The 9,178-nt window shown below is 40.3% G+C and overlaps 1 pseudogene; it reads left to right on the top strand.

Annotated features, from left to right (window-relative positions):
* The first annotated feature begins 2,671 nt into the window (after nucleotides 1-2,671).
* LOC115070514 lies at nucleotides 2,672-2,790 on the top strand (annotated as a pseudogene).
* Nucleotides 2,791-9,178: the final 6,388 nt, after the last annotated feature.

The raw sequence follows: 9,178 nt of genomic DNA, 5'->3' as shown, positions 1-9,178 counted from the left end.
CTCCTCCTCCTCCTCCTCCTTCTTCTTCTTGGCATAAATTTACCTATACAACACTTGTGTCCTGGAAAACTCTACCTTTATTTCCTATAGTTGCCCCAAATTTCAAGCACCTCTATGCTATTTCTTCTGATTTTTGACAGTTTACCTTCATTTGAGAACTGTTTCTCCTCATCAGTCCTCTCCTTTCATTATCATGGTGATGCAGGGCTCCCTGCAGATATCACTTTGGCTCCTTTTTGGGGCTGCAGAGATGCTTAGTGGGAAAAGTGCCTGTTGGTCAAGCCTGAGGACCTGAGCTCAGATCCTCAGTATCCATGTAAACACCCCAGTGCTGAAAGGAGGCAGAGACAGGAAGATCCTGTGGCCTCCCTGACTAGCCAATCAAGCTAAAACAGTAAGCTCCAGGTTCATTGAGAGGCCTTATTTCAAAACTTAATATGAACAGTAATATAGGAGTACACCTGACATCAACTTCTGGCTTCAACATAACACACACACAAACACACATAGACACACACACACACACACACACACACACATACACACACACACAGAAACCTGTGGTTACTGTCGGCTTTATGGTCACATTCAGTATTTGGGCAATGGCTGATTCCAAATGTATCATATTTTAAAGTTCTGAGGATATCCAGCCTTTTCTACTGGCAAGCTAGCCTCTACCTTGCCTGACACTCTCCCTCTGCCTTCCTTAGAAAACACAGAGGATGAATCTCTATGTCTGACTTTCTCTTCAAAATCCCTGGCAATCAAAAAGCTGTCATCTACGTTTCCTTTCAGTTAGGGCATGGGATTTTTAGGGTTATTTTATTCAAACTTCACTTTTATTAACTTGCAATTTACAATTTTAATTGATATACTGAGCTCTTCATTATTTAAAAATATTTTATTTATTATTTTTATTTTATGTGTATGACTATTGCCTGAATGTGTGAGTGCACCTGTGTTGTGCAATGCCACGGAGGTCAGAAGAGGGTTTCACATTCCCCTGGAACTGGAGTTAAAGACGGTTGGTAGCTGCCATGTGGGTTCTGGGAATCGAACCCAGGTCCTCTGCAAGAGCAGTCAGTGCTCTTAACTGCTGAGCCATCTCTGTAGCTCCAGCTCATGAGAGTGAGACATGCCACACTGGAAATACTGGACATCCATCCATTCCTTTGCTGTAAAATGGAGGTAGATGAAGATCTACTTTCTTTGGGACAATGCTGGAACATGTCTGACAGTTCTTTAGAAAGTGCTGGTAGAATCAAGTTCTTCACCCACACACCCTGCTCAAAGCTGCATCACTGAACTGCATATCCCTGCCCCAGGTCCCTGCTCTTTTGCCTCAGGCTTTTTCTCCTGAGGGAACTGAAGGTAAAATAAACATTCCATGCTTTACTATAAATGCAGCAGAGTATATCAAAGAAGAATGGCTTGTCATTTGAGAAAAGGTTTTAATAGGCATTTTGAGTTTTCAAAGGCAAAACGTAACCCTAATGTAGAAGGAAAGACATCAGCTTGTGGACGTGCCTAGTACTGTAAAGCAAATGTGTCCTACAGACAGATATGTTATTCTGACAGCAAAGTAAAGTTATCTCTAAGCCTTGACAAGCCTCTCGTATTATTTATTTTATTGAGGGAGTCAGGGTAGATCTGGAAATGAAAGACATAGGGACAGAAAACAAGATGTTCTGGGGGTTCCGTGCCCCAGGAATGCAGAGAAGACTAGTCTAGGAAAAATCTTGTGAGTGAGGGGTCTCCTGTGGTGGAGTATGGTCAGAGGCTACAGTATCACCTGCCCTGTGACTGGTAGCTGTGTGGCTCTCATATTCTGCAGTTTTCAACAGAGCTGCTTAACTGTGGCAGCCTGATACATCAGGCTGGAGAATGGAAGAAAGGGCTATAGCTATACTTGGAAAGCAGTGAGGAGCAGGCCCACCCTACTCTAAAGACACCTGACCTGGGAACCAACGGCAACAGCTGAGCAGCTCCAAGTTAAGGGTGACACAGCATGACACTCAGAGAGTGGGAAAGTGAAATACCCGTCACGACCCCACAAAATAATTCATTGGAACTATTCCTTAGCTGTGTAGGGAGTAGATGAAAGTTGCTTTAATTATTAAAGATCTAAAAAGCAGTAAAACTTGGGGACATTTGGTTGACACACACAGGGGTCTTGCAGGCAGTAACAATGCACAGTTGATTTCCAATTCACTGTGTAGAATATGGTGCTGAGATATGGGTGGGAGTGTGTTATTCAAGCCTTTCGTATAAACTGATTCTTTAAAGAGTTTTTAGATATTCACTATACACCAGTTACTATTCAAGATCTTGGAGGTAGGGAAACTAATGAACCAAACAAGCAAAAAGAGAAAACTCCAGGTATTCTGTTGGTGGAAAATAGAACAAAACAAACAAAACAAAACCTACTAAATATATCGTTTATTGGAACTAAGAATGAGAAATGGTAGGGTGTGCTGAGGAAGCGGGGTGCCAGGAAACACCGCCTCTATCTTTCTAGAGAAAGAGAAAGGGCGAGTTCTGTGGATTTGTCTCTAGGCTTAATCAAATACTTATTATTTAATGAAAATCAGATGTTATCTGATTATTTACTAGAGGGAAGGCACTGAGCTAGACAACATGGTAGAGACCAGGACAGATCAAATGTTCTGAGGTCTATAGCCATACCATCCTCAATGTGTCTGATGTCATCTGATCTTGGAAGCTAAGTAGGGTTGGGCCTGGTTGGTACTTGGATGGGGGACCACCTGGGAATTCCAGGTGCTGTTGGCTTTAAAAAAATGTTCTCAAGAATCTCCCTGGCTAACACACTCACATTTTTACGGTCTGGTCACTTTTCCCCATTAAGGTTCCACAAAAGAATCAAGGGCTGAGCAGATACCCTCAAGCCACCAAAAGGAAAGAGTTAATCCTGCTTTCCACATACTGAGAGTGTTAGTGATTACAAACCAAACTTGAAGTTTCTTGTGGTAGAAATCAGGTATCTAAAAGAAAAGCAGAAAGAATAATAGATGAAAATAGAATCTAAGCCTGTTTGCTTTTTTTTTTTTAAGTATAGTTGCTTATTCTTGAAGACATTCAAAGCACCTGGTTTGATGGTTGTTATTCTGACACAAATATACTGAAAACAGTGAGACAATTTGGACTCTAGAATTGGATTGTTTTTGACTAAATATCTGCAGTGGAAGAATTCTATGTATAATATTCATTTAATAAGATAGAACAGTCACCACAGTATCTGTTTTGGAATTTCATTTGAAATTAAAACGAAACTGAAATTACCTGTATACCACCAGCGCAAACTCCAGTGAGCAGAGCAGAGCGATGCGTCCGTTCTATTCTTGACAAATCTTTCGTAGAGTTGCTTCACCTGTGTTGAGGCTTTGACTGCTCCCCCAGGCCGGAGATGTCCTTGTTGTTTAACAATGAGAAAATGCCTACAAAATATACCTGAAAATGCTGTCTGGGTTTGTGCCCTTGAGTCATTTTCTCATGTGCTTAGTGTTGTAATGTGCTTTAGTGTTGTGTTGTGGTGCCCTTGGATTTTTTTCTAGGAATTTTTAACCCACCTCCCTTCCTACATATAGGAATAGGTGTCATTCTTTCAGGAAGATTTTAGTATCTCTTAATAAAACAATAGACTGAGGCAGTCTTCTTGCATTTCTGCAAAAAATTATTAGGTGAAAGATCAGTGAGAAGTTTTGTAACAAATGGATCAAACTGCCATCACTTAGGAAATTACTCAGGAAGAAACCTGCTATGGTGCTTGTTGAGATGCAATGGACTACTTGTGCCATCTTACTGCCTACAACTTTGAATCTTAATCTAATCAGAAAATACAAAAATAGGTTAAACCACACCATAAAGAAGCAATGAACCAAATTCAGTCCTTCGGGAAAAAATGAAATGCTCAAATTAGAAGTAGAGGAGGGGGGACTGGAGAGATGGCTCAGCAGTTAAAAGCACTGGGTGCTCTTACATAGGACCAGCGTTTGGTTCACAGCAACCACATGGCAGCTAACAACCACCTATAACTCCAGTTTCAGGGGATCTGACACCCTCTTCTGGTCTCCACAGGCATTACATATATGCGATGCAATTGCATGCATGTAGAAAAATCATTCAAACACATAAAATAAAAATAAGTTGAATATATTAAAAATAAGTAGAGAAGGGGATAAACTCTTATAAATAAAAGAGACAAAGGTGAAATAATAGTCAAATGTATTCACAGTGTAAGCTCGATACGGTTCTGTCCACAGTGGACCTTTTAAACATGGGCACAGCCATAAACCTGTACAACCAAGCAAAAGATGTTTTTTGCATTGGTTTTCCCCTAGAACCCAAAGACATGTCTAATCTAGTTCTTTAGAATCTGATCCATTGCCTTTCCTGATATTACTTAGCTAAAACCTTGGCTGTCATTTGGCAATGACTTAGTCTTTGCTCTTAAGCAGCTTCTTGTGACTAATGAAATAAGATTGTACAATGGCACACTTATGTGCTTTAATCTTAGAGAAAATGTAAGACTGGCCCAATAACAATGTAAAGGAAAACAAAAAATGCCTCACAATGTTTTCAAAGCTTGCCAACCAAATTAGGGTTTTGGAGATTTTAAAGTACCATATTCACACCCACAACATTAACCCACCTCGCTCCCACATCCAGAATCCAGCTCTAGATTGAGTGAAACTTTACTTATCACGTAACCCCATGCCCAAGAGCATACATGTTAGAAATTTGTAATTAGCTCTGATCCTTGAATAGCACCATTTTGTCCTTCTACTTGCGGGTTTTTGTTTTGTTTTGTAGTGACAGGGATTGAACCCAGGGTCTTACAAACTCTAGGCAAGCACTCTAACACTGAACTGTATCCCCAGCTCTCTACATATGGATTTGATCATTCCCTACAAACTCAGGAAACTTGAAACACTAGGGGCATTTCACACAAATCACACCCTGAAAACCACTGAATTCATCCCACAATTTGTGCTAAGCTAAGACAGAAATATATCAACAAGGACTCTAATGCATAGCTTAAAATGAATGATTCAAGACTAAATCAGCAAAATAATTTCTTGCAATGATAGTTACATATGTTTGCTTTAGTTTGATTTTAAAGAAATCCAGCTGAGAATCATTATTTAATGAAAGGCTTACAAATTGCATCGTATTTAATGGTTTTCATTGCACATTCTTTGGTAGAGATGCAGGAAACATGTAAGTGACCATGTAAATTCTGGGTAACATTTGTAATGAGCTGGAGAAGTTCAGTTCTAGTTACATCAAATATATTTAAGTTACGTTTTACTTACTTTATGGTGGCTGTGATAATATACCATTACACAAGCAACTTAAGGAATGAAGGGCCTATTTTAGCTTACAGTTCCAGGGTACAGCCAGTGACACAGGGAAAGGCACAGTAGCAGAAACTTGAGGCAGCTGGTCACATTGCATTGGCAGTCAGGAAAGAGAGTGCTGAATGCTGGTGTTCATCTGTATTTCTCCTTTTTATTTAGCCTAGGACCTTCGGAATGGTGCTTCCTACAGTTAAAGTAGGTCTTCCCAACTCAGTTAACCTAGTCTAGATCATCCCTGACAGGAATGCCAGGAGGATTTTCTCTTAGATAATTCTACATTCCAACTCCTTGAGAATCAATATAAACTATCCCTTGTCAACTTGACACCCAAGTACATCACTTCTAAGCTGTAACCTTCCTTAACTCTTCCCCATGGGCTCATGACCATTTTATAAGAAAAATGCATTCAGCCCAACATCAAAAGTACCCATAGTTGAGCACAAATTTGTGTCTATTGGCCTTAACATATATGACAGAGTACATGAAATTGGGCAGGGAGCATTAAGAAAGATCCATATAGGAGGAGTCCAAATATGATAAAATATATTGCATGAAATTATTAAAAATTCAATACAAAAATTTGACCAAAGGTCCCCATAATTTTAACACCTTTAAAATATACAAGTCTCTTTGTAAGAATGCACTGTTGGAAGATAGCTGCTGCCCAGGCAACAGTGGCCTTCCCCTCTCACTGATATGGAAGAGGTGATCTATTGAGACTCTGCAGGTAACGGACATCTAGGTGCCAGGATTGCTCACTTGCTGAAGTGTGTTTACTTCAAATGAGGTATTGGCTGTCACCCACCCTGCTCTTCACCCATCCCCTGCCTTCTGCTAAGGGATCTAAAAGCCTGGCTGCAGGTTCATGCAGTGAAACTATCTCCATCCTCAGGACCATGCTTCTGCCATGGGGGCCTTGATTCCTCTCTTCAGAGCCCCTGACAATACTGCTAGGGCCTGACCTCTCCTCAGAACCCCCAACATGCCATTGCCTATCTATCACTCTGTCTAGGTGTTAAAAACTTTTCTGGTAAACTCCTTACCCCCAACAATTTTTCTCAGTGTGCCTTATGAACTTGAACATAAGACTCACTTTTCTGAGATGTAAGGCAATGTGTTAACTGTAAACTTCTATTAAAAAAAAAATCCACAATTGTCTGTGAGGTTCCCAGCCCTAAATGACACATCTACAATGCAACCTTTACACCTAAGGCTCAAGGAACATAGCAGAATAGATGGAGGAAAGAAAATTAAGGCATCTCTTAACTCTCACCAACAAAGCTTCCTCATAGCAACAGATGGTGATTAACCCAAAAAGCCACAACCATCCAAAGTGCAGAGAAAAGAGGCTTCAGAGTGCTCATTCCTGAATAGGACACAGAAAAAGACATCGATCCTCTGCCACCCAAGGCTCAGGGACCATTGAGGAAGAGGTGTGGAAAGACTGTAAGAGTCAGAGGTGGTGAGTAACCAAGAAACAGAGTTTTCCAGCTGGGAAATCACTCATATGAACTAACAGCAATGGAAACAGCATGCACAAATCCCATGCAAGCTCAAACCAGACAAATCCCATCATGGAAGTGGGGAAGTGGGGAAAAATCTCAACTGTAGATGAGGAAGTATTCGCAATCAATTACTTCTGGGAGGAGAGAGTTGGTTTTCTTTAAGGGTGTGATGCTAGGTACGTTAACCAGGTTCCACACTGAAGTGCTTTGGGAGAAACAAACTTGGCTCGATAGGCCTTAATGTGTATGGCAGAGGGCCTGAAATCTGGTGGGGGCAAGGGGCTGTAAAAGGGGTCCAGATAGGGGAGGAGGTCTAAATATCAAAATTTACTGCATGAAATTTGCAAAAATTCAATAAAAAGTCACATGCATACGTTGGCACAGAATAAATACCTGCATTCCTCAAGGAGGACTGGAAGCAGGCAAGGTAAGATTGGACCAAAGCAAAACCAAAGCCTGACAGGGAAAACACCAAACCCTGCAGCTCCATGTCCAGCATCTGGGGTTCACATGAAATCATCTAAGCTCCGAAAGGCTTAGCTATCCTTGTTCCTCCAGTCCCACTGCCTGAAGCACACACAACCTCCTTGTTGGGTTAGCTCCACTCCTGCATGCAGTATCCCGCAGCAGATGTCAAATGATTTCCGCATCTTTAGCATCCTGGGTTCTCCACAGTAACTTGGGCTTCATAGCCACAGCTTTGCATGTTGGCCTCTCAGGGTCTCCTTTTAGGCTGCGGCCTGGTTGCATACTGCCTGCCTCAGTCATTCTCTGAAACCATGGAGCAAGATTTTATCATACTCTCAATCTTGCATCTTTCATGCCTAGAAAACTGATACCACATGGAAGATGATGCCAATTTCTGCTGCCAGTTCAGTACAGAGCTTGGCCTCTTGGACCCTGGCTGTATTGTGTATTTTGTAAGTTGAATCTGAAAAATTACTTTCCTAAGCAGTTGATTTTTTAAAAATATTTTTTGTTGCTTTTGAAAAAATATTTTTTGTTGGATCTTTATGTATTTCATGGCAACATCTTAATCATCTTTATACAGTTATTTTTGATCAAAGACCCTCTTCAGCTACATCCACTGTTCCTACTCTTCCCTTCCAAATAATTTTGCATTTTCAAAAGGTGGACCTTTGATGGGTGTGGTCTTGCTCTTAGGATAGCTTTATGTTTCCCTTTGGCAATTATATGCCTTTTTAAAGCAAATTTAAACTCATTCGTGTTCTTTTCCTCACAAAACTACACATTTTTATATCTTTGTGCCCAACTTCTTACTCTATTTTACTGTAGACCTGGATAAGCAAGTAAGCAGTCTCTGTCTAACAGCCTGAAGACTCACCTGTCTTGAAGTTTCCTCCTACAAACAAATTCATCCATTACCTTTAAATTCAGTTTCACTCAAGTTCTTGGGACATGGAAAGAATGTAGCCAGATTGTGAGAATATAACACAAATGTCCCCAGGTCCCTGTGAACCCTCAGAAACCCAGCTTCCACTGTCTGCATTTCTCTCAGTGTTCTTGTCCTCCAAGCTCACACCCTAAATGGACTCTTAAGTTTTGCTTACAGCATTCAAGGGCTATTCTGGTGCAAAGTTTCAAATTCTCCTACAGGCTTCTACAGTGAGTTGGTTAGAAAGGTCCATCAACCACATGGCCATCTTATCACAGCAACAACTCCACAATGGGTACCAATTTTTGGTATTCATTACTTTTTTGTTACTGTAATAAAATATCAATTCAATTGAAGGATGGAAAGGTTTATTTTGGATCATAGTTTGAGGGTATAATGTGAGGGAAGCTATGGTGGCCGGAGTGTGAAGCAGCTGATCCTGTTGCACCCATAGTCAGGAAGAAAAAAGTGGTGAATACCTGTGTTTAGTTTGTTTCTTCTTTTTATTCAGTCTAATATCCTATTCCACAGACTGGTGCTGCCCACAGTTAAGGTGGCTCTTCCCATCTCAATCAACCTCACAGGCATGCACAGAGGCTTATTTCTTAGGTGATTCTAAATCCTGTCAACTTGATAAATAATATAGACAAACACAGTATATAATGCATACAAAGGCATATGTTATAGACACATATGTACATAAATATATTTATACATATATACCTATGATATATATGAATGCCTAGCAGGCAGAAAGCCATGGGTTTGATACTTGAACATGGCAAAAAATGTAAATATTATATGAATATTATAGGATGTATAAATTTCATGAGATATGATGTATGCTATACAATACATATATTTGTATGTGACATGTATATATAATAATATATATTAGG

This window comes from Nannospalax galili, unplaced genomic scaffold, assembly GCF_000622305.1.
Source record: "Nannospalax galili isolate Female #2095 unplaced genomic scaffold, S.galili_v1.0 scaffold576, whole genome shotgun sequence".
Lineage (NCBI taxonomy): Eukaryota > Metazoa > Chordata > Mammalia > Rodentia > Spalacidae > Nannospalax > Nannospalax galili.
The sequence above is the reverse complement of the archived record's forward strand: the minus strand, read 5'-3'. Positions and strand labels throughout refer to the sequence as shown.